The sequence below is a fragment of the Talpa occidentalis genome, unplaced genomic scaffold (assembly GCF_014898055.3).
Source record: "Talpa occidentalis isolate TD23 unplaced genomic scaffold, MPIMG_talOcc4v2.1 talOcc4.10, whole genome shotgun sequence".
Taxonomy (NCBI): domain Eukaryota; kingdom Metazoa; phylum Chordata; class Mammalia; order Eulipotyphla; family Talpidae; genus Talpa; species Talpa occidentalis.
The window spans coordinates 22,014,240-22,041,708 of record NW_023600993.1 but is presented as its reverse complement, the minus strand read 5'-3'; the positions used below and the strand labels follow the sequence as shown (position 1 = coordinate 22,041,708).

The 27,469-nt window shown below is 35.9% G+C and overlaps 1 protein-coding gene across 8 annotated transcripts in view; it reads right to left on the bottom strand.

Annotated features, from left to right (window-relative positions):
- RBMS3 (RNA binding motif single stranded interacting protein 3) overlaps positions 1–27,469 on the bottom strand; it is a 661,354-nt gene that overhangs the window by 212,598 nt on the left and 421,287 nt on the right. The window lies entirely within an intron of this gene.

Here is a 27,469-nt window from a genome sequence, read left to right as displayed (position 1 = left end):
ATATACCATGGAATATTACTCAGCATTCAAAAAAGATAAACACATGCAATTTGCAGCAACATGGATGGCACTGGAAGGGATCATGCTCAGCGAAATAAGCCAAAAAGAAAAAGAAAAATACCGGATGGTCTCACTCATAGCAGGAATCTAGAAAACTTAAATAAGGGACCAGGAAAATGAATATAAGAAAGTGAAAATCAAAATCAACAAAAAACTATGAACCAGAGACACTTTTTTGGGGGTGGGGGGCGGGAGGGGAAGGATTGGGTCAGAATGGGGCGTTTGCAATTGTATGGGGGAATATAAAAATAAAATTTAAAATTTAAAAAAAAAAAAAAAAGAAAAAGAAAAATACCGGATGGTCTCACTCATAGCAGGAATCTAGAAAACTTAAATAAGGGACCAGGAAAATGAATATAAGAAAGTGAAATCAAAATCAACAAAAAACTATGAACCAGAGACACTTTTTGGGGGTGGGGGGCGGGAGGGGAAGGATTGGGGTCAGAATGGGGCGTTTGCGATTGTATGGGGGAATATAAAAATAAAATTTAATATTTAAAAAAAAATAAAAAATAAATAAATATGCTAATGATTTGAAAAAAAAAAAAATAAAAATTAAAATAAGAAAAAAAAAAAAAAAAAAACCACATTGAATTACCACTTATAACAGTAAGAATGACACATATCAAAAAAACAAGCAACAACAAATGTTGGCAAGGATGTGGTAAAATAAGAACTCTACTGAATTGCTGGTGGGAGTGCAAACTTGTCCAACCACTATGGATAGCTGCCTGGAGATTCCTCAGTCTACTAAAAATGGAGCTACCATATGACCCAGCAATTCTACTCCTAGGGATCTACCCAAAGGACACAAAAACATTGATTCAAACCCCCCCATGTTTATGGCAGCACTATTTACAATAGGTAAAACCTGGAAACAACCCAAATGCCCAAAAATAGATGACTGGATCAAGAAGATGTGTTATATATACACAATGGAATATTATTCAGCAATCAAAAAAGATAAAATCATGCCATTCGCAGCAATATGGATGGAACTAGAAGGAATTATGTTCGGTGAAATAAGCCAGAAGGAAAAAGAAAAATATCACATGGTTTCACTTATAGCAGGAATATAGGGGAACCCAATAAGACATCAGTGTAAAAAAATAATAACAGTACAAAACATAATAAAGCAAAAATGAACAATTATAAATCAGGGACATACTGCAGTGGAGGAGGAGAGAGAGGGATCAGAGGGAGGCAGGGAGGAGAACAGGGGACTGAGGTGATGGTGCAGGGGTGCATTGGTGAAAGAAACTCTATGGGGGCTACACCTGAGGGGGTGGGGGGAAGCAAATGTTATTTAAAAATGAACAACTATGTAAAAAAAAATTTTTAAAAAAGCAGAAGCTTGGCATCTTCCTGGTGTTGCAGGGGTTAAAGACAGTGCTATCAAGCTACTGCCAGCCACTATATCCCGAGTTTGATCCAGGGTTCGGCCAGGGAGCAACCCATGGCACAGCAAACCTCTCCTGTCTCGCCCTCTGCTCCCCTAAGAAGTGTATTTCAGTGGATTCTCCTGTTCTGCTTCCCACTCTATCTGGTGAGTCCTCTCACCTCCCACACCTCTGGCCTGTACTCCAGTTCTTATATGCATAAATAAATAAATATTTTAAAAAAATAAAAGCAGCTCACTGATACATTCCTTAATAAGAAAAAAATAGTTTAGTTGTCTAGCATATGCTCTAGATACATTACATTTGCTGAACACTGACAATGAGGTGGCAGCTAAAGGTTTTACATGTCAAGGCCTAGAGCATCCTCAGGAGACACCTCTGGCTGAGCGTGTTATGGCACCTTGGTCTGAATTCTTAGTTTAATGCCATGAATTTTTAGCCACTATCAAGTTCTACACAAAGAAAATACGAGGCAACAAACAAACAAACAAACAAACAAGTAAACAAACTATGTTTCAGCTTCTGACAATATGTTGCCTGTTTGGCTTAGGTTCCAGATCAAAGAAGAAACAGGAACAGAATGGCAGCTGAGAGCTATAGCCATGTTCAAATCCTCACAGGCTTTCCTCAAAGTTAGAAGCAGACTTTCAGGAAAAAGGGAGCTTAAATTGCTCACAGAAGTATGTCACTGAGTTCTGGGGAACGAAGGTCCACAGAGGCCCGGATAATATTACTTCAAGGACACAGATTGCCTTTGTTTAAGGAGTTCTCTGGAAGTGAACTTTCTATCAGAGAAACCTCTCTCAAGGCAGGATAAATGTCCAGAGGCAAGGTTTTGTCCTATGAGGGCCTCCTGGTCCCATGGTGTCCGTCCCCCTTGTCTCTCCTCTCCCTCCAGGGTCCCTGTGCCTCAGTCCTCAGTTCTACATTCTTCCTCCTTTCTCCCTGGTCAAGGAAGGCGCCTACATAACTATGTACACATGACTTCACGTCTTTTCTTTGCTCACTTTTGTGGTGCATTTTCATTACATATCCAGCTTGAGAGGAACCTAGAAATGTGGGAGAACTCTTCCCTGCTCCTCCACAGAAACCCTCATACCTCCAGTCTTGCCACCATGAAGAATGCTTGGGGGAGTATGTGTACTATTTATTTATTGATTATTGGTTTCTAGAGAGTTCTTCCTCACATGGCACTTTATCTGCCTGGAGATGACAATAAAGCCTTGAAAGGCCTTAGGTTTTCCCCTGATATCACCCTTTACCTAACCACAATAAATCAAACCAATGTTTTTTTAATTCTCTTATATATTCCCTCATCATTTAAAGCAGACAGTGCTTTTTTCTGGGAAATTCCTTTTTAATTTTTCAAATAAAATCTTAAAAAAATATTATTTATTTATTTAATAGATGTATTTATTTATTTATTTATTTATTTTTATTTATTTATTTAGAGGCATGTTTTATTTATTTATTTGTTTGTTTGTTTGTTTTTGTTTATACATGCACTGGGTACAGTCAGAAGCGCGGGAGGGTGAGAGAATTCACCAGAGCCAGAGCGGGGAGCAGAGCAGGCAGAAGGACCGAAGTACACTGCTGAGGGGAGCAGCAGGCGGCAGGAGAGGTCTGCGCGCCATGTGGGACCCTCCTCAGGTGGCCGGGGAGCAGCCGGGGATCGAACCGGTGCTGCAGAGGCTGCGGGCAACTTTGCAACCGAGTGCTCAACCGCTGTGCCACCGGGGAGGCCCCTATTTATTTATTTTTAATTGCAGTAATATTGGGAACCTCCTCATCAGGTATTACCACCACAGAGCACCCACCATCAACTCACCCATAGTCCACCACCAGAGTCCATTGTGTTTCTCTCTGTCCCAACCTCCCCGCCTCCCCCACTGTCCCCTTTCTGGATGCTTTAGTTCTATAGCCAGCTTTCAATTTTTTGAAAAATTGTATTGTATTTATCTGACCTTTACTTTCGTTTCTCTGTATTTCCCATGTTAGTGACACCTAAAAAGAGCAAATTTTTTTAAGAAATAATTTGCCTTCTATGTGATAGTAGAAGATTGCATCAGAGAAGACTTTGTGAAATGGCACCCACTTCCCTGATGGAGACCATCAGACAGACAGAGGGTGCCAGTGAGCCACTGGCATTAGCCTGCAGGGGTTGGCTTGGTGCCCAGTGCAGAGAGGGTTCTAGAAAGCAGCTGCAGGGCCAATGAGAGATGCACTGGCTTGCCCATGTTGAGGGGAAAGGGAAGAAAAGAGACTTGAAACACCAACTTGCTGGTTACTGTTTCCCTCCCTTCTTTCTGATCTGCCAGTGTTGGAAACCAGCAGAGCAAAGCAGCCACTCAAGTGCAGTCCCTTTTATTAACTGTGTTCACAATAAACAAGGCACTTTCATCTCTGCCAGTGAATCAGCATACCCACCCCATCGAGCCACAAAACAAACAAAAATGAAAACAAGAACAGTGAAAGAAAGCTGCAGATGCTGACAGGTCCTTCCTTCTGTCATCAAACACGTGAGCTCCAAAATCTAAGAAAATAGCACTTGTTATTAACTCTTGTCCTATGCAGGTACCTGCTGTTTCTTTATAGAGATTATTTTATTTAATTTTTGTCAGGTGTCTATACTGACTTTCAATCAAAAATGTATGTAAGACTATCTACTTTGAAAGAATTCCCCATCTTCTCTGCTTTGATGATGCTATTTCTTTTTCTTTTTTTTTTTTTTGATGCTGTCTATTTCAATCTCTAGTGTTATGTAACCCTTGTAATCTTTCTCATATCATTAATCTGAGAGTCTCCTGAGAGTTACTCTTAATACCTTCATTTCCCCTAAAACTAACATGAAATCTCTCACCAGGTCCTGCCACTTCAACCTCCAAAATGTAATTGTAAATGTCAGTAACAATACATAAATATAAGATGGGATATGTCCATATCTACTACCCACTCCCCCAGGCCAGGCCATCATCACTGTTGATTCACAATATCTAATGATCTCTGTTTTTACTCAGTTTTCTATAATCTAACTTATACACAAGAACCAGCACAATATTTTCAAGATATACAACTCTGTCACTCTCCTGCTTAAAAATCTTGCACTTAGAATCCAGTCTAGACCTTTGACAAGTCTCTGAAACCCAGTAATCAGCCCCAACTCTGCATCCCAGTCAACGGCATAGTCCCCCTTTCTTGTTGCCCATGTTCCTTCAGCTGGTCAAACACTCTACTCTTCCCTTTCCTGGGGTCTTTGCACAAAGGAGGCATCTGCCCATAAGGCTTCCTCCTCCCTGCTCTTCACCTGCCCATGTCCATTTCATGTCTCAAGTGAAAGAGTCAACTTTTTAAAGCCCTTTGCAATCATATCTGATTCTCTCACTGCATTGTGTTCTTTTACTTTATAGGCTTTTCACACTGTATAATTATACATTTGGAGATTATTTGATTATTGACTATCTCCCACTCACACAGTAAGCTTCATGAGTTCAAGGACCACAATTTTGTTTGTCACAATATTTCCAGGACTTTGTAATTACTGGGTTAAAGGCAGAGATATTGAAAAAAAAGGTAGAAATTAAAAAAAAAAAAATGATCCCAGCATAACAGTTTCATTCAAGTGATTTCTTTAAATACTCTTCCATTTTTTTTTTTTCTTTTTTAACTTGTCTTTCCTACTCTACAAAGTAATTAGGGCTGCTAGCAAGAATAGAAACTTCCCTTTCCCTGGTTGATATTTCTTAACTAAATCACCTGTAAATATCCAAAGTTGTAAGATTCTGTAATGCCATCTGCCATTAGGCTGTGCTAAAGCTTGTGGAAGTAAATAAATTATAAATAATATCATATTTATATGTAGTGATGAGTATAATAAATATTATCACAATACACAATATTAACTGAATACCTCCTGGGTGTTACTCTATAACCTCAGTCACTTAATAATTCTATGAGGTGGGTGCTTTTACTGTTTTCATTATATAGATGAGGAAACTGGATCACAGATGTGCTAAGTCACTTTGTGAGTCATAGAGCAAGTAGGTGGTAGAGCTGCAATTCTGCTCCAGGCGGTCTCATTCCTGAGCTCAGTTCAAGCTGCCTTGTAGTTAGAGCAGGCAAAGATACATGCACATGGAAGCAGAAGCAAAGGGCAGGAAATCAGTAAAGTCAGAGCATGAAGCCAAAGCAGGAAGGACCCAGCATTTCAAAGTAAGGACTTCACATGGATTATAGGGAACAATAACATATATATGAACCCTTTTGCCAGAAGTTTAAATGCAGTTTGGATTTAGTACCTATGTCCTAAAAACTGGAATTGAGGCTGTGAAAAAGAAATAATAATTGCAGTCTGAAGTAGGGGACCATGGATGGCTATTGATCTAAATCCATTTTCTCCCCCTTTAATCCTCTGTCACTTTTACACTGAGCATACCAAAGAGAAATCACAGTATTGTATAGTAAACAGCTATGAGATTTAACAACAAATTCTGTTGCCATGAACCAGATTACTGCATTTGGATAAAGCTAATTAAAAGTAGAGTCCATTGATGTTTCTGGTCAAGTGAATAGATTTAATAAACTGCTGAGGACTTAAAAAAATTGGAGATTAGGATTTGTCATTTTCATTAATTAAAAACAAAGAATCTCAGCAGGTTAGGGGAATGTAATTGGGATAATGATCAAGTACAGGAATAACCACTATATCTAATGTCAATGAAAGTTTCCAATTATGTGCCAAAAATGTGCTATGAATGTGGGATGCATTGATATAAACTTTGCTGCTTTGTTGATGGAAATCACTACTGGAATATGCACAAGTTTTTAGTAGACCCCACCAGATTGTCTTAGAACAAGAGGGATGTTGTCTTGGTTCTCCAAACTAAGTAGATGAAGTTCAGGACTAGAGTTCTAGCCATATAATGATGGCCTAAACTCTACTGTCTCCAAGGTAAGAAAATCCACTACTCTCAGTGGCAAATAGTAAAATCTATTCCTATAGACTGGTCCAAGTTCAAATCTACCTTCCAAAAATAGACTTTCTAGGAGGAAAGAAAACAAACACAGATATTGAATAATGACACCAGATGAAGTACAAAGCAATTTACTCTTTCTATTATGTTTGTCTTTTAATGATATCCTGAAACTCCAGAGATGATAGGTAAGAGGTTTGAAGCATCATTTCAACATCTTTGGTTAGTCACTTTCATTTTGCAACATGGAATTTCTGTTTAAAACAGCAATGCATGAAAAATAGGATTGACTTCAAGGTTTTAAGATGAGATCAATGCAGGAAATGGAAATGCATTTCTAGCCAGCATTAACATAACACACTTTTTTGAAATAAATCAATATTATTCACCTATTCACCCCACTTATGTATGAGAGGCTTTTAAAAAACAAATACAGATGCAGTTCTAAAAGTAGAATTTCTTACAAGATTTCACAACCATGCTGATATAAGGAGTCAGGTGCACATTCTGTCAGGAACTGGGGTGTAAGGGTTCTTTCTGATTTCCTTGCCTGTTTGCAGCCAAGTCCAAGGCTCACGGCAGAGGAAGAGCCAAAACTACACAATCAAAAAGTGTCTGTAGAATGTAGTATCAGAGAATATTCACCAAAAAGAATTAAAAACTTTGAATGGTGACCAGAAATGAAATTTATATTTCAAACATCATACATTCTGGGAAATTTCACTCAGTATCAAACTATAAGCATTTTACTTATAAAAGGAGATAAAATTTGTCAGTATTTTAAATTTCAAATTCCTGTAAATGACTCAGAAAGCAAGAATATGAGAGCATGCCCCAAAATCAGTCCTTTTGAACATTAAGTAATTCTTCTAAATGCTTAACTTTTCCTGTAAAACACTTGGTAAATCACAATACCAGAGAAAGGAAAGGTGGAGGGCGTATCATGCAGGTCATTTTGGAGAATCTATGATATTTGTGCAGGCTTAGTCCCAAAGGTGTACTTCTCAGAGCTTTGATATTCAATATAAAATCAAGGCAGAATTTTCTAATGACTATACAAGGAGTATGACTTACAGATTCCTCATGAGTGAATCACGCTCTTTGGACATTCCAAGAGCCAAAATCCACAAAATACATTAATACTTCCCATCTACACTAAGTTAAAGTAAATTACGTAGTTCAGTCCTCATAAAAGTTTACCATACTTTACTAAGGACAGCTCTCAAATGTAAGAAGTATACACATGTGCTTTCATTCTCTTTATATGAGATCCAAACTTCACAGTACAATTACTGATTTGTGTTTGGAATGTTAAATGTTAATATATTGCTTTTATTTCTCCTTTTTTCAGAAGGGATTCTTCAAATCATACTTGAAATATTGAACATGAAATGTTTTCTCTATGTCAATGTAGAAGAAATCTATTCATTTCAGTATGAATGTGTTTACTGTGAAAGAATTGGAAAAAGGTCTCCACATGGCTGGTATATCTTAGCTAAATCACTTGTAAATATCCAATGCCTTCTGCCTTTAAGAATTTGTGTTGGAAGTGACAGAAGATAGAATCCATTACCTATCAAGTGGCAGTGATTTAAGTGTAGGGGAGCAAGAAATGGTTCTGGAATATGTGGCTGTAATTTGAAATGAGTGCAGATGATTTCATAGCTTTTCCTAGGTTTCATAAGATGCACTGAGAGTTGAAATTCTCCTCCAGAAAACAATAGACGTGTTTCACTTAAAATTATAAATCATACAATATATTGCAAATCATATAATAACTATATACTTTGGAGAAGCAGAAAAAAGTAAATTCTAAAGTTAATGTGAAAAAACATATAAGCAAAAAAAAAAAAACCCCTAGGAATATGATTTTAAAGAAAGAAATATCAGGGTGGCAATGAAATGTATTATTCAATAAATGGTGTTGCATAACTGATTAACCATAAAAAGGCAAAGAAAAGTAAAGCTGGTTTCTCTTACCACTTAGGCTAAAATAAATTCTAAATTAACTCAAGATGAAAATTTTAAAAAATGAAATGATAAAATTACTAGAGAAAATAATCAGTGCTATTTTAATATTTTGAGAGAGCATTAAATCTATAAATATTATTTTTTAAAATATGGTTAAAACAAAAATAAAGACAAAGAATAGGTGATTGTGACAAATACCAACTTTTCTTTAATATAATAAAACCATAAAATTACTAAGAAAAAGCTGCCAATACAGTTGAAAAATGGGCAAGCAATATGAAAGTTTTCAAAAAAAAAAAAAGAAATACCAAAGTTTTAAACATTTGAAAAAATGCTGTCTTAGTCCACATGTGCTTTATGTGAAGACTGCAACATGGCAGTATTTTCACCTATTACATAAGTTAGGAGAAAGATTCATATCTATTTTATTAGCCATGCTGTCAGGAGATAGGAGTCCTTATGCTAACTAATTTGAATATGATACAGCATTTAAACCTAGAGGAGGAACAAATTTAGAGAAATGGACACACATTCAATAATCATGTTATTTTATATGGCAAGTCCACTTAATATAATTTTCCTATAGATGTCTTTGTATCTATGTGAAAAAGATACAAATATCAAGTTTTACTTATTTAGAAACAACCTAGATATCCATAAAAAAGGAACAATTTGAAATGTTTCATACAAAGTATTCAACATCTACACAATGGACCAACGCACAACTATAAAAGTAACGAGACAGCTCTCCTTGTACTGTAAGGAATGGCTCCAAGGCACATAGTTTAGAAAAAATATTAAGCATAGAAGAGAGTGTATACTTGTTACCACTGGAATGAATGCAAATATATGTCTGGGATTCAAGAATGGTCTCTGGGAAGATACAAAAAATGGCACTAGTTTCAGAGAAGAAACCTTGGCTTCACCAGAGGGACGGGAGAAAAGCTATTGTGAAATGTGAAGCATCTGAATTTTGTAAATACTTGTACATATTATCAATCTGAAATATGAAATATGCCAAATCTACATTAGAAAAAAAAAAACATCATACTCAAATTTTAAGTTTTCCAGGAAGGTAAACTGATTAATATTTTCAAATTTAGTTACATAAGCAACAGTATAGAAGTCAAGATTAGATAATAATTATTTCAAGTATTAATTACAAACCACAATCCACCCCCACTTAACAGCACCAAAATTAAGAGATACAGATTTGGCATTAAAAGTCATCTACTGTTTCCAGCACTGATAGCAATCCAAATGCTTTTCAACTGGATAACAAACAAAATGTGATATAAGAATTCAAAGAAATACTACTCAAAAATCAAAAGGAATGAGTTAATGATACATGCAACAGCATGGATAAATTTTAAATATCTTCAGCTAAGTAAAGAAATACAGATTAAGAAGACTAGAATGATTCCATTTATATAGCATTCTGGAAAAGTCAAAACACAGGGATTGAAAATAAAGTAGTAGTTTCTAATCATTAAAGGTAAAAGGAAGGTTTTAACCACAGGAGAAAAGGAAGTTTTTAGGAGTTATTCTCTATCTTGATACAGTTGCCAGTAATAATATATCATTTACATCTTGAGTGTGTGAGACAAAATGATTTGAAAGTATGTATGTATGAAAAATGGAAAAAAAAATAAGAAGTTAAAAATTAAAAATAAATAAATAATTAAAAGTAAAGTAAAATCTAAAGCAGGGACTGCCTCATGAGAAAAAAATATTTAATAAATGTAGCATGATTCCTATTCAAAGCAAACACATACATCACAGGTAATTAAACCAGTATAGGAAAAATTGATATCCAATAGTGTGAAAGTAATAGATTAATTTCTAAGTGCTTGCTAAGATTAAATAATCTGGTTAAATAATTAATTGGGATATTTACTGGATACCAAATATATTAAATAGTTAAATGTAGAGAAAAATACATAGAAGTGAAATCTCTTAAATTTAAAGCCATTTCTTTCAAAGTTACAATGGTAAGGATTATTTCCAAGCCCACATTAAAGCTATTATTTTAAAAAATGGACATAAATTTAATATAAATACCAAACTAAGGAAAAACATAGGTGAGATATGTGATGGATAAAAGCCTAGTGTTAATACAGAAAACATTCAAACCAATAAGATTGAATGAAACCAGCTCATTCTGGTTCTATTCAATTCAAAGGACTCATCAGACTCTAATCTGTCATCTCAACCTGTTTCTAAGCACAAACTGACTGGCATCAAGTAAATTCAAGCTTACTGCATTTCAGTGGTGAAAGTTCTGGCTCAAGGAGGTACCGAAATCATCAGTTCTGCTAGGACATTCATCTTCCATCCTTATCTTTCAATCTCAGTGCAATGGATACTCTTCTAGAATACTTTTTGATCCCTCTCCTATTGATCATTTCCTCTTTTTATGCCGATTTTCTGGTTTCTTTGTTACACTTTTTCCATTAAATGCTACCTCTCACCCTGAAAATTTATTCCTATGTCTACTTTGCATTCAAATTAAAGATATTTATTTAATGAATAGGGAAAATGAATTCATATCTCTGCTAGTGTAGGTGACGTTGAATTACCATAATAAACTGGGCTCTGTAATAAAATAGTATACAATATTTTGTATGCCCTCAGTCATAGAACTATATGAATTTTCTACCATCAGATCAATATTTTATTTAAAATTTTTTGGTCTTAATGTAGGATTGTTGGAATTATTTTCCACCCTAAAAGACATTGCTTTCTTTTATTGCTTTAAGAAATGTTGCCCTTTTGAAACCACAGAAAGCAACTCTGTTCAGTTCTTTTGAATTAGGCACAGGTGGTAATTGTTTTTTTTTTTTTTTAAGTGGTACTTTTAAGCCCCAAAAACATTACTCAAAGCAAAGCATTTTCTCTTCATTCTCTCAGGAATACAAGGAATAAAAAATATTATCTGGTCTCACTTAGTATCTATGGCTTCTCTGGTCCATCCAACGAAAGGAAAATATACAGATGGAGAAAATACAGGTCTATAATTCTAAAGAATGCTAAGAGTGGCTTCTTGGTCCAATTCTCAAAATTTATGTACAATTTTAAGTAACAAAATAATTCTATAACTTGGTTTTTTAATTAAAACAAATTTCAGTAAGCCTCATAAAACTGACATTAATTTCAGGTGCACAGCACAACCATTCAATATCTATACACCTTGTTGAAACGATTGCTATAATATGTCTATTTACCATGTGACACCACACTAGGTTAACATTTAAGATTCACTCTCTTGCAACTTTCAAGTCTATTAGACAGTATTATTAACTACTGTTACTATACTGTATATTACATCCCCATGACTTATTTTATAACTGAAATTATGTTCCTCTTGATCCCTTTATTTTAACTGCATACTGTTTTCTGTATCTATAAGTTTTATTTATTCATTGGCTGTTTTTTTTTCCCTTAGATTCTACATAAAAGTGAAATTGTATGGTATTTGTCTTCGTCTGACTTATTTTACTTAGTATGTTTCTCTCAAGATTCATTTATATTATCACAAATGACAATATATCTTTCTTTTTTATAGCTAAGCAGTATTCCACTGTGTTTGTGATAAAATCACAACTTTTTTAAAAATCCAGTTATTCTACCTAAAATATGTAGGTTGTTTTCTTTCTTTTTTTTCCCAAATGTGTTTATTGGGGTAATAATATTGGTTACAACACTGTATTTGTTTAGGGATTATAGAGTCAAACCTCCCCAAATGTATGTTTTCACGCCATGCCCAATATCAAAGCTCTTATAATTTAGTTTTTGAAGAAAGACCTTTTCTCTATCAGTAGTTTCTATAAATATACTACCATATGTGTATAATATATATATATATGCGTGTGTATGTATAAAATATATATAGTACAAATGGAAAGTCTGCTTAAAGTGATGGGTAAATAATTCCATTCTTCTGAAAACTAGAAAGAATATTGAAATATGAACTGAATATGAAGGAGGAAGTCTTTGAATGGAATAAAGTGATGAACTATTTAACCTATGGAAATTGCGACACAGAGAGGTTAGATAATTTGCCCAAAATCACACATCTACTCAGAGGGAGCCTTCTTCCTAAATCAAAAGCTCATTTATGATGTCTGAGTCTGAGCAATTTACATAAATTTTGTCAATTTCAGTTTTACATCTGCAAAATGGAGCAATGCCATTTTTCTAAGAGAAGAAATAGAATCATCCATAAAGCACTAAACACATTGACACCTAATAATCCCCCTTTTGTTGCAATAAAAAAACACTTCATTGATAGAATGTGGGGGCTGGCCAACAGAGACATTTCCTGGCTCTAAGTATGTCTTTTCTGCCCCCACATTCATCTATAATTGACATATAATGATGTGTGAATTTAAGGCTACACATATGACTTGCTATATGTCTGCACTATGAAAAGATAATCACTACAAAGTTAGCTAACACCTCCTCTCACTGAATCTTTTAGGAGATAATGCTGTCAAAAGTTGAAATTAAAATGATTGCATATAAAGTATAACCAGCAAAAGACTTTACAGGCACAGGAAAAACAAAAACAAAAACAAAACAAAACAAAACAGGAAGACCAACATTCCAAAACTGGAAATATTTAAATCCTGATGTTCAGGCAGGGAACACAAAGACACATGATCTCTGATGAATCCATAAGAATGTAAAATAATTCACTAAATCCAGAATGAATATGGTTCTGGACCAACTCTGTCTAAGGTGACAAGAGATTTGCTATGTAAATAAAACAGCTTGATGAAAAATTTTTGAAGAAACAGATGGCAAAGGTCAAGGGGAGGAACTCTTGGTGCTATTGATAAAGGAGTCCATTAAGCCATCAGGGAACAAGGGTATAAATATTTATTCGAACAACAGTTCAAATCAATGTAAAGGTTAATGAATCTATTCCGCTAATGACAGGGCCACTACAGCCCCCACACCCTACAAGGACAGCACCTGCAGGATGCCTTAGGAAAAGAGAAAGCTTTGAGACACACTAGAAGTGTGTATTTTTTAATTAGAAAAAAATAGATCAAATTGCTAGTTATATAATTAATAGTAACAACCAACAGGATGTTTGCTGCTCCAACACATTTATTTTATATTCCTTTTGCTTCTTTTAATTTCCATAGGTCATATCTTTTTTTTTTTAATCTAGAGAAAGAAGCAATGGTGATTTGGAAGTAGAATGAAAAAAATAATTTCACCTTTATGAAAAAGGGAAGGATACTTATGCTTTTGAACATTGGTCTTCAATTCATAAAAGGCTTTTGAGATTTATATATTTTTTAAATTTACAAAGAGGAATATATTATGCAAAATATTTCTGTGTGAAATCATCATAGCTGATAGTTTATGCATTCACTTTATAAGCATTTACTTAATTGAATGCATTATCCAGAAACAATTAAGTCAATTAAAAATCACACTGGAATAATGTGCTCAACTATTTTTAATCAATTCAGTGTCTCTTTATTAAGCTTTGCCTACATTCAAATGCAAGGTATTGGAAGAGATACAAGGATTATAAAAAGGCATAATTCTGCCATCCAGTGGGATAAGGTAATTGTACAGCAATTGCCATGGAGGCAATGTATTCACAGACACCCAGTATAGACGAAAACAATTCATTATGGTGCCAAATTAAGAGCAGAGGAGTGAGAAATTGCAAACATTTTTCATCTGCATGAAAAATGCTATATTTGAGCAGAATTTCTTTGGGGAATGAGGGTAGAAGAAAGGTATTATAAACCCTGTTAACTAAAGATATAAAGATACACTAAGAAATCATTTAAAGAAAGTTGAAATCATATATTGTTGTTAGAGTTGTTTTATCCCAAATAATTACACTCTGCATTAACATGACTCTCTTACTCTAGGAAGTGTGACCAGTGTTTATAAATATGGGAGTCACCAGAGGAAATCTCAAGTGAATATTTATCTACTGCTGTATTGTTGAGCCCCAAACTTGACTATTTGAATTAATCTGACACCATATTGATGGTGTCTTTATGTAGTCATATGTGAGGTGTCCTTTACATAGGCCCTGACTAGATAATATCCATCAGCGATTTTAGTTTATAGATTTCAGCTTGTTTAATTATACAACTTAGAGGGTAGATGTTGATGAATGAGTTCTATGATGTTACTAATAATGGTACTATCTGATATTTCCTGCTACAATATTCATGGGACTGTTAAAAAAAATTCAGTAAATTCTAGAAGACTTCTGTAAAGGAGGTATCTTTACATTTTTGGAAGTATTTGTTTCCACGAGAAACCTGCCATGACATTATTTAGGATAACCTGAAAGGATCTCAGGAACCCCACCAGTCTCAAAATCATTTGACTTCAACACACTATATCATCTGAAAGCACTGTACATAAACCAAAGTTTCAATTTTTTTAAAGATTTATTTATTTATTTATACAAGCACTGGGTACAGTCAGAAGCCTGGGAGGGTGAGAGAATTCACCAGAGCCAGAGCAGGGAGCAGGTAGGCAGACCGACGAAGTACACTGTTGAGGGGATCAGCGGGCGGCAGGAGAGGTCTGCGCACCATGTGGGACCCTTGCTGGTGGCCGGGGATCAAACCGGCGCTGCGGAGGCTGCGGGCAGCTTCGCAACCCATGCTCAACCGCTGCACCACCAGGGAGGCCCACAAAGTTTTAATTTGACTTAAACCCTTATATTTTTGTTTTAAGACTCCATCATCTTATATATTGGTATAACTTTGTTTCTTTTGAATGAACATTTATTAAGACACATTATGATTATCTAAATGGTGCCACCAAGCGTTGACTAACTTGTAGGATACATGACTACAATTCTCAAAATTCCATCTACTGCTACAAATAGCTTATCAATAGCCAAACTGTTTATGCTTTTAAACAGAGATGCCTGTTCTTATCAACAATTGCTAACTTCCGTTGAGTGTGTCTCATATGTCTCTCCTCAGGGAAGCTTTTGAGATAGTGCAGGTTACACTCAGAGTGTTCTCGCTAAAAGCAAAAGAAAGGAAATGGATACTCCAATACGTGTCAATCATTGCTCAAGGGTCACCCTAGGGAGGGGGATGTAACTTTCTAGGCACTACGGACTCATTATATATAGACAAATGAGGTTCCTGCAACTTGCGGAAGTGCACCTAGAAAATATGAGGGTGCTAGTTGATGGAAGCTGGGCAAAAAGACTGGAAGGATTAACATCTGCTCTAATACTAGAATGTTAAAAATCATCTAAAATTGTTGAGTCAGCTTATGAGTCAGTTGAGTCAGTTGATGACATTTCAATTATTCCACCAATACAAAGGTTTGCTAAAAACTTCTGGTCCTAAATAAGTATCACCCTCATGGTCTAAGAGAAAAAGGTTATGCATTTATCTTGCTGCAGTGCTAATATACCTTTGGCTAAGAAAAACATTTATGTAAATTCAAAATTCACTGAAACTTCTTTTAAACACTTGGACAATGAAATTATATAAGCATAATTTGTTAACACATAATGAGTATTCATATTTACCTCCCTTAAATTTTTAATTTGTCCCAAACCTAGTTTTCATATGGGATTGAAACATGTAGAGCTTTAGGAGTTGGAGGGGAAGCATAACTGATGCTTAGATACAATCAACTAAAACAGAAAGCTGCTATCAGCTATATGACCCCTGTGAGCTCTTCTAAGCCCTACTGATTTTTCAATAACAGGAATAATGGAAATCTAGTATTAAGGTTGAGACCTAAGAGATACACATTTGTATGAATTTCTATTTATAAGTGGTATACATTTTCTGACATAATTGATAATATCAGATAGTTTGAATTAATATCTGACTTTTTTTGGTCAATGAATAATGATATCCTCTGAGATATAAAGACACCCCTTACCCCTCAAAAAAAAAAAAAACTGTTTGGGTATTGTACAGTCTTCTAATATATCCTCATGAGAAAGAAGGTATAGTTTAAAGTATAGTGAAGCTATAAAGTCAAAGTAACTAGACAGTTTTTGTTGTTTAATATACAAACAATCCAAATGAGTCTCACAAAGAAGTCTAGAAGCTAAAAGAAAGTTTAGCAAAATAATTTAGAAATAGTTTGGATGATATTCAGTTGGAATAAGTCTTAGAGAAGTGAGTTAACTTTCTATTGCTGATCTAGCAAATCCACAAAATCTTGGGGGCATAATACAATGCAGATTTGCTATCTTGTATGTCAGAAGCCTGACAGTGAGAATTCAGACCAAGATCCCACTGGGCTAAAATCAAGATGTCAATAGGGCGGAATTCCTTTCTGAAGGCTTTAAGGGAGCATTCAGTTCCTTGTCTTTACAACTTCCAGAGGCTACCCCATCCCTCCATCATCAAGGTCAGCAATAGTAGATCAAGTCCTTTTCAGCCTCCACTTAATTACTGGGAGCTTGGCTTGTGTATGATCAGATCACTCTGATATCTTCTCTCCCTTCTCTCCCACTTTTAAGAATGCTTGTGATTATATTGGGCCCACCCAGATAATCCATAATACTTTCCATATTTTAAGATCAACTCATCAGCAAACAATTTCAACTAAAACCCTAATTCATCTTTTCCATGTAACCTAACATATATGCAAGTTGTAACGATTAGAACTCAGAGATCGTAGGGGGGTCACTGAGGCATTATTCTGCCTCCCACAGTAGTTATTTACATATTTAACAAACAATTACTAGTACCATTCTATGCCTGGCACTGGGTTAGATGCTTGAAATATAAACTGAACAGCAAGGTACAATCTAATGGGACAAATGTGTCCTTGAAATATATGAAGTCTTAATAAGAGACCATTGATGTGCCAATTTCCAATGAAAAAAAATTATCTTTCTGTACTTAAAAATAACAGAAATAATAGTAAACTAATTGATCCATCACTCAGAGGTTTAAAGAGATAAGAAATCAGAGGAAATGGATATAAGAGGAACAAGTAATGGCTGATATAGAGCTTGCCTAATGAGTGTCTTCATTCATATTCCTCTTAAAATATTTTCTTAATTTTTGCAGACTTTTCATCCTAAAAATTAGGTCATAAATAATGAGTTTTGTGCATGGCAGGCTTCCTGATGGTTACTGGGAGTTGAATGGCAAGTATTTCATTCAGGGAACTATCCATTTATCCAAAAATTGGTCAGAAAGTGTTTCTAAATCAATTCTATTAAATGAGATTCTAGATTTGGAAATGCACTAAGTGCTTAATTATTCAGATCTTGGTTTCCAAGACTGGTGTCTTAATTGGTCTTAAGCCACTCAACCCTCTTTGCTGGCTAATAGGACTCATTCAGACAGACACTAAATGATTTAAATGCTCATTAGTGATGCTGACAGAAGGCAAAGCCAAACATTGTCTAAGAAATAAAATTAAGGTTTTATATTTATTTTGTAAGCTTTTACTGTGAAACCTTCAATGTAGAAAGTTTTTGAAGACCTGAATGGAGTGACTATTTTAGAAATAATAAGTGAAGTTGCTTGTGATTCTGGAGATGTATAGAAAACTGTGTGGTGAGGTAACAAACATTTGCAGAGGCTAAACCTAAACACCCGCAAGGCATATACCATATTGTAAGTCAACATGTCCTCAATAAATATAACATAAAAAAAAGACAGAAAACTTGCTCATCTATTCCATGGGGTTATGGATGATTTCAAATTTTAGAGACAAATGGTGTCTTCAAATTCCCCTACTACTCATTGTTGTTCATACATAACAGAAAATGCATGGTCAGCAAAGTATATGATATTATATTTAATGAACTCTATATCTTACCTTATTATGGGAATAATAAAACAATACTGTACTTCCTTTAGGGAGGGAGAAGAAACATTATGAGAAAAGGGACAAAAGCATAGGCCAAGAGACATTTTTTCTTCTCAAGATATTCATATTATTTAAGTCATGATGGGGAAAAGGAGGCACAAGTGCAGCATAGTAACAGAGCTTAACTAGCTCTAGTGGCAAAATGTTAAGATTTAAACATTATTTCAACATATATTGGGCAAGACCATTTGTCATGACACAACACAAAATTTATCACTGTACCATTCAAGAATGAGTTGGTTAAAAAATAACAATCTGATTTCTAGAATAACATCTTGGAAAAAATTCTTGGAAAAATAAGGGTTTTCCAAAAGTAAGTAGACTCTTTCTCAATCAAATTACTTCTTTTTTTCTTGTGAACACTAAATGTTCTCTCTCTCTTGCTCTCGCTCTCTCTCTCCCAAACACACACTTTAAATATACAAATACATTACAGAGAATTTTTGGTCAACAATTAAGAAAAACATTTAAGATTTCTTTCCATGTTTTTCTCCAAGATTTTTCATGCTTCTATCTCTCCCATACACCCCCAGGAAGTTCATTAAAAACAAATATAAACACGAAAAGTGTTCAATTCATGGAATTGTGCATTAACTCCAAAGAATATCTACTGAGAATTTATATTGCACTATGCGCCTAATCCTTGAAGCCATAAAAATGAAAACAAAACCTGACTTGGAAAACTTACAATCAAATAAATAAACAGAAATTACTTTAGCAACTATTTGCATTTTTTAAAAGATTTATTTATTTATGCATATAAGAGCTGGGGTACAGGCCAGAGGTATGGGAGGGGGTGAGAGGATTCACCAGAGACAGAGTGGGGGACAGAACAGGCAGACTGACCAAAGTACACTGCTGAGGGGAGCAGAGGGAGAGTCAGGAGAGGTCTGCTGCACCATGCGGGTAGCTCCCTGCCTGGCCGGGGATCAAACTCGTGCTGCAGAGGCTGTGGAATGCTTCATAGCTTATGTCTTAACTCCTTGTGTTACCAGGGAGGCTCCTATTTACATTTTTAATTTGACCCTATGAAGACTAGAACTTCAAGAGAAATTCAAAGAAAGTGTAAGATTAAGTCAGAAATCATTGTAGAAAACTGCCTAACATTCTAATCAGAAACCTCAAGTTGTTCAGGTAAACATCATTTCTACTTCATATCAAGTCAACTACAGGCATTCACACCCTGGAATTTGTAGCACTCACCACTCTACCTTTATCTTAGATGAAAACCTCACAGATTGCTTTCTCTTTGACTGTAATTTTTTCTATCTGCACCTCACCTTTATTTCATTGGAATTATAGCTGTTCCTCAGTACCTCATTCCTTCCTCATTTTCATCAAATATCTACTTTTTTTTTTCTTTTTTTTAAGATTTATTTATTTATTTATACAAGCACTGGGCACAGTCAGAAGCATGGGGGGGTGAAAAAATTCACCAGAGCCAGAGCAGGGAGCAGAACAGGCAAACCGATGAAATACACTGCCGAGGGGAGCAGCGGGTACAGCAGGAGAGGTCTGCGTGCCATGTGGGACCCTCGCCGGTGGCCAGGGATCGAACCAGCGCTGCAGAGGCTGTGGGCAGCTTCGCAGCCCAGTGCTCAACCGCTTTGCCACCAGGGGAGGCCCTACTTTTCTTTTTAAATTGTGATAGCATTGGTATACGGCAGTGTCTATGGTTCAGGGGCATATTTCCTCACCTCTCTAGGTGTATGTCATCCCATCGTCCCCACCATCAAAGTACCTATAGGCCCCTGGGCCCCTCCTTATTCTGTTTCAGCCACTACCATCTGATTTTATATATCCTAAATTATTCCCAGGTCAGCCGTGCTCACCAGGGGCTCTTCATCCTTATCATCTTCATACTTCTCTTGCTAAAGTTAAATCCTCATTACCTGTGTCGACTACTACTACTAACATTCATTCTTATTATCAATAAGGTCTGCTATGAAAATATCATAAAATGCAATAAATTCAGCCTATGAAATGCACTTCACCACGTTAGCTGAGTTCATCTTCCTCTGTGGTCAGAAGTTAAAAATCAAAAAGTAGTTCACCATCACTGTTCCTGGAATATACACCTTAATTTGAGTTCCCTTAAAATCAGAGCCTGGGACAAGGTAATTTAATTGGGAACTGATGCCAGCTAGCAGATAAGATGACATGGAAAAGAAAGGGAAAAAAGAAAAGCCAATAAAAGGTGCTTCACAGAACTTACTACTGCTGTGGCAACCCCTTAAGTAACCCTGCAGAATGTGATCCACAATTGTCCCTGCAAAGGTGAGAGGCTCATTCACTGACTCGTGTCCATTGATTCCCCAACAGTGAAAACTCAGCCAAAATTTGTAGAAAACCTATGTCTGCTGTGTGAGTACATGTAGACTTTTCCATAAGGCAGAAAAATGGAGGGTCTCAGTGGATGCTTGAGATGGGGTGATTCCAAGGTGTTGCAAAGACTGCCCACCTCACCTGAGCTGCAATCACAGGTGAAAGGTAGTATATGGCCTGGGGCATAAAATTCATTCAATCATTCCTAAGCTCTTGAAGATGATCCCTTGCACCTTCTCTATTTGATTACTCAGTGTTCAGCTTTTGAAACATTATCATCTCTGCCCTCCTTTATTCCCCTGTCTAAGCAGCCACCAACTCACAACATGTTTACCTTTATAACATGTTTACCTTTTCAATCGGAAGTTTGAGAAATGATTGACCAAGTCCACATGTATAGAATTCATATAGATTGTAAGATTCTATTGATCATTAAGTTGTAATGGTCCTCTGTGAATTTCACAAATAATATTCTAACATTGTTTCATCATGAAGCAACTGACTGCTTGGTACAAAAAAATAATGTGGAAGACATCATCAACATTAAAGATGAGTGGCTTCACAAAATAATTCATAGGCATTAAGAAAATCCTCTTATTAATAATAAATCAAACTGATATGCAGTGGAAGGAATGCAGCATTTGCAAAGTTTATTATTCAAATGAAGCGTTAGTGTCACAAAGATGAAAAACTCTAAGTTAGGTAATGCTTCACCTGAGTAGAGCCATAGAGATATATTTTTCCCACAATGTACACCATAATATTTTTCTATTTGTTGTCTCTTAATCAACTATAGGTGAGTTTGTGGATTTAAGACTGATGACATCATGGAAACACTGACTGAAACATTTTCTACTAATAAAAACTTGTAAATCTATCACTCAAATATTCATATTAAAGCATTTTTAATACAAATTTCATTTAACTACAGTGATGCCTTTAATATAGAAGTTTTAATTTTTAATCATATATTTTCCTTTTTTCCTTAAAACAATGGTCAGACTTTAAATATTCTTCTTCAGATGCTACCATGAACATATATGTATGAATATACATATATACAATACATAAATGTCCACCATTATACACAATTTTTATTTCTATAGGCATAATATAGTAAAATTACATGCAAAAACATCAAGAAGTCACATAATTTAGTTTATTAGAAAAATAGGATTCCTCTGAATAAAGAGCCCAGAAATAAAACCACACTTACATGGACAACTGATCTTTGACTAAGGAACAAAGAACATGCAATGGCACATGGACAGTTTGTTCAACAAATGGTGCTGGGAAAACTGGACCAACACATGCAAAAAAAATGAAACTAGACCACTACCTTTCACCATGTACAAAAAAACCCAAAAACTCAAAATGGATAAAATAACTGGACATAAGACCTGAAAACATAAAATATATAGAACAAAATATAGGTAAAATGCTACAAGACGTACATCGCAATAACATCTTTAAAGACTCACTACCCAAAGCCAAGATAGTCAAGGAAAAGATAAACACCTGGGATTACATCCAACTGAAAAGCTTCTACACAGCAAAAGAGACATTAACCAAAACAGAGAAACACCCCACTGCTTGGGAAAAAAATCTTCGCACCCCAGTCAACTTATAAGGGACTGATCACAAAGATATAAAAAGAACTCAGGGTCCTGGTGGCCCAGCAGTTGAGCACTGGGCAGCGAAGCTGCCCTCAGCCTCAGCAGCACCGGTTCGATCCCTGACCACAGACACGGGTCCCACATGGCACACAAACCTCTCCTGCCACGCCCGCTGATCCCCTCAGCAGTGTACTCCGCTCCTTCTGCCTATTCTGCTTCCCACTCTGGCTCTGGTGAATTCTCTCACCCTCCTGTGCTTCTGATTGTACATAGTGCTTGTATAAATAAATAAATAAATAACTCTTAAAAAAAAAAAAAGAACTCAACAAAATAAAATACACAATCCAATCAAGAAATGGGCAGAAGAACCTATAAGACATTTCTCCAAAGAGGAAATGCAAATGGCCAACAGGTATATGAAAAAATGTTCAACATCCCTTATCATCAGGGAGATGTAAATTAAAACCGCATTGAGATACCACCTTATACCAGTGAGAATGGCACATATCAAAAAAACAAGCAACAACAAATGTTGGCAAGGATGTGGTGAAAAAGGAACTCTCCTGCATTGCTGGTGGGAGTGCAAACTGGTCCAACCACTGTGGAAAGCTATCTGGAGGTTCCTCAGTCTGCTAAAAATGGAGCTACCATATGACCCAGCAATTCCACTCCTAGGGATCTACCCAAAGGACACAAAAACTTTGATTCAAAAGACCACCTGTATCCCTATGTTTATTGCAGCACTATTTGCAATAGGTAAAACCTGGAAACAACCCAAATGCCCAAAAATAGATGACTGGATCAAGAAGATGTGGCACATATACACAATGGAATATTATTCAGCAATCAAAAAAGATAAACTCATGCCATTCACAGCAATGCAGATGGGGCTAGAAGGAATTATGCTCAGTGAAATAAGCCAGAAGGAAAACAAAAAATATCACATGGTTTCACTTATAGCAGGAATATAGGGGAACCAAATAAGACATCAGTGCAAAAAAATAATAACAGTACAAAATACAACAGAGCAAAAATGGACAATTATATATCAGAGATATCCTGCGGGGTGAGGTGGGAGACGGGTCAGAGAGAGGGAGGGAGGAGCACAGAGGACTGAGGTGACGGTGCACGGGTGCGTTGGTGAAGGAAACGCTATGGGGACTACACCTGAGGGGGTGGGGGGAAGCAGATATTGTGTAAAAATGAACAATGATGTTAAAAAAATAAAAATTTAAAAATTAAGAAAATAGAAAAAAGAAAAAAAAAGAAAAAAATAGGATTCCTTCATCAATTATCCACATTTCTGTCAATCACAAGATTTATTGAAATTAAAAAGATTTCAAAATAGGGTGAGCACTCTCTCAATGCTTCCCTATTTTTTGGCATATAGCTGGGATTAGAAATTATTATCTAAAGAGTAAGAAAATCACATTAAAAGTGAGTTATTCCATTTTTTTTTTCTGGAATGACTGCTCCATGAATAGGAAATGTGCTTACAGGCAAAGTTTCGTTTGAGAGCAAACTGTGATTTATGTTTCTACAAACTAGCCTGCCTGTTCTGTTCATCAATACATGTCCTGACACGTGGAAGACTTTTCCACATGGCGAGCACTCTGCTCCGGGGTCTCTTTGAAAGTGAGCCTTTCAAGCTCATGCCCTAAAGATCCCTGAAGTATCTGGGAACTTACCCTTTGCTTTTGCCTGAGGTTGGAAAATGGAATGCTTTGGGGCTGCACAGCACTGCCGCACAATTCATTATGGGACAAAGAAATGTCTGGGGTTAGGCAGGCAAGCAACTAATGATCCTTCATTTTGTACAGAAAACATCAAGATCGATATGTAGGACATGCAACATTTATGGAACACTGTGTTTTCTTTTCCCTCCAGGGGAAGGGGAAAATACTGGATAATCTCTTTCTGTGGATGGCTACAATGATTGACGCTGTTTAAGGCTCTTTGGCCTTTTCTTCCCTCTGCTAATAGCAATGCAGCCATCTGATTTTTGTTAATTTCCTGGATCATACATATCACACTTCAACTGATTTGATTTTTGGCTAGTATATTTAGCTTCACTGATCCAGGTAACCAAAATCTGGAGCTAGTTTTATAATTCAAAGTGAAAAGTGCTACTTCTATGACACTCTAGCCATTAACAATCCATAATATGTTCATTAAAATTAGATCTTATAGAAACAAATAGGAGGAACCCAAGAAGAGAGAGGACGATCTAAAAGAAAATATCTAGAGTTCTCCTCCAACTCACATAATCTATCAGGAATCAAAATGAAATACCAACATGAGTCAGATTTAATGAGCAATTATTCCTAGAATGATTAGAATCAAAATGCAGACAGCAACATAAATGTGGTCAGTGTTATAGGTTCCTGTGAATATACTTAACTGTGATGATTTTAGAATTTGAAAGTCAGAATGTCAAAGTATGGGTTTGAGGCGATTTCACAGCAATGACACAGTAGGGGATTTGAAAATGAAATGGTCATCTCAGGAAAATAATTAAGTTTGCATTTCCTTTAAGAGGGGGTATTGTCAGGTGTGACGGAAACCAAAATGGCACTACATTTGCCTAGTAAGATGTGCAAATGTCCACATCTTACCTAAATGGAGACATTAGTAGGGACAATGTCAGATCAATTGTTCTCACTTGCTTAAAGTTAAAAGCAGGGCTCTACAAAAGGATCTGTGGACATGATCACGGGTGCTGTGTGATGGGAGAAACCAAATACAGCCCAACAATTAACAATGTAAGAAATAAATACAAAAACAAACAAATAAAAAAAGTACCCTGGCATGTGGTCATTAGAGTGCTAAATAGGGCCTCCCCTGGTGGTGCAGCGGTTGAGCGCTGGGCTGCCCTCAGCCTCTGCAGTGCCAGTTCGATACCTGGCTGCCAGGGAGGGTTCCACATGGCGCGACAGATCTCTCCTGCTGTGCCCACTGCTTCCCTCAGCAGTGTATTTCGTCAGTCTGCCTGTTCTGTTCCCTGCTCTGGATCTGGTGAATTCTCTCACCCTCCTGTGCTTCTGACTGTACCCAGTGCTTGTACAAATAAATAAATAAATCTTAAAAAAAAAATAGAATGCTAAACAAATACATAAGTAATAAAAGCAGGCCTCTAGAAGAATATTCATTGATTGAATATTTAACTTCTTCATCAGCTTTCTTAGGGCTCTTTGGTCATTTTTGGATCATTGTGGGTCACTCATTCATACAACCTTAAAAGATTGCATTGAAACAATTGACATGAAGTTCTGTATAATTTCAGTCTCCTTAATTGAGTGACCCATGTCTTAATAATGGGGATTGCTGAGATTTTTAGAATTCTATTTGAGTTGTAGGTGGTCAGATCAGTTGTTTTTAATTAACATACCTATAAGTATGAAGCATGGATGGTCTTTTTTTTTTTTTTTAAGACTTATTTATTTATTTATACAAGCACTGGGTACAGCCAGAAGCACAGGAGGGTGAAAGAATTCACCAGAGCCAGAGCAAATAGCAGAACAGGCAGACTGATGAAGTACACTGCTGAGGGGAGCAGTGGGCAGCAGGAGAGGTCTTCGCACCATGTGGGACCCTCACCCAGTGGCCGGGGATCAAATAGGCGCTGCAGAGGCTACGGCAGCTTTGCAACCCAGCGCTCAACCGCTGTGCCACCAGGGGAGGCCCAGCATGGATGGTCTTTCTAATGCTATAGTCATATTTTAAAAATTTAGGAAATTGGTAACTTCTTTTCAAAATATATACTAAAAATTTTTCTCAGAAGATAGTAACATCCCATTCAGAATCTTCAGGATGGATAGAAAACTGGATTTGGATAGTTTTTCAATGATTTTGATTATCTACAATAAGTAATCACGAGGACAAATAAAGGTAATAGTATACACCCAAATTTGATTATTCTTGTTACAGCCGAGTAAATTGTACCCCAAAGAGGATATTTTACTACTGTGCTTTCCAAAATGCCCACATCTTGTATTATGTTCTCTTTAATTCCACATCAGATTTAAATATCAAAGAGCCACTATTTTCAGTTAGCATTTGGAGTCTTTATAAAACTCTATTTGACTTTCAAAGTAATGCATTAAGTAAGTAAATGCAGGTTCTGATGATGATCAATATCACATTTAATTCTATTAAGTTGAGTGCCAATCTCAGAAACATAAAGTTATATGTCTTAAGAGTTTTAGAAGAGAGCATGATTTTTCTTTTGCCTCTTGTGCTCCCAAGAGATAAAAGTGAGTGAGAAACTCATCTCCAAGTTCTTGCTATTCACAATGCTTCCATTGGGTGTAGCTATGATATTTAGATATTTAGATAGCCTGCATTTTCAGAAAGGATGCCCAGACATTTGGGTTTTGTAGTGATGTCCTTTGTCTTTAGCATTAAATTATACTTGTCAGTTGTATGTTTTGTGGGTTAAATCAAATAAAACAGTTTCAAATCAGGTCAAGAAGGATTTCAATTTTTTTTTTCAAAAAAGAAGAAAAATTTGAAAGGAAGATGTGTATTAAAACTAGAATCAACAATAATTTTAACAAAATTTTCTCATTCTTCAATTTTTAATATCATTTGATAATTCATGTCTGGTTTGTCCGCCTTCTTTATAGGCAGACATCTGTTAGATACCAAGGGGAAAATAGGGGGAGAAATCCTCTAACAATACAACACCTGTATTCCATGATGGTCTGAACAGAGTGTCTTTAAATGTCTCTTAAATGCTAAAAGGAAAAAAATATATATATTTCTTCTAAAATGCAAGGACAGCTTACATTCTGAGATGAAAACTGCTAACTCTTTTCTTAACAACACCATATGTCTCCAATTGGATCATAATGCAGTTAGTTCTCCAGGGAACATAACGCATAGAAGCTAAGCAGATCGAGCATAGAGTTCACTGCTGACTCCGTGATTAACCAGGGATGCTACTTAGAATTTTCCAAAGCATCCACGTCTGAAGGGCTTCTCTACTTTCCTACCACCAACCTCCCTAAAGAACAAGAAACTCCCAAAAATCATAAGAATACTCTGATCCTCACACAATAATATTTCTCTTTCTGTTCAGACTTTCTCTTTTATTCAATGTATTTTAAGGAACTGAAATGCTCAATCCCTGAACTCTCTAACCATAGGTTTGAAACAGTACATCTATTACATAGCAAAAAACTACAAAAATACAGCTTTTAAAGATGAAATGAAAAAAAAATCATAAAACTGAAGAAGTAGTATTTCTCCCTGATAATTTACCAAA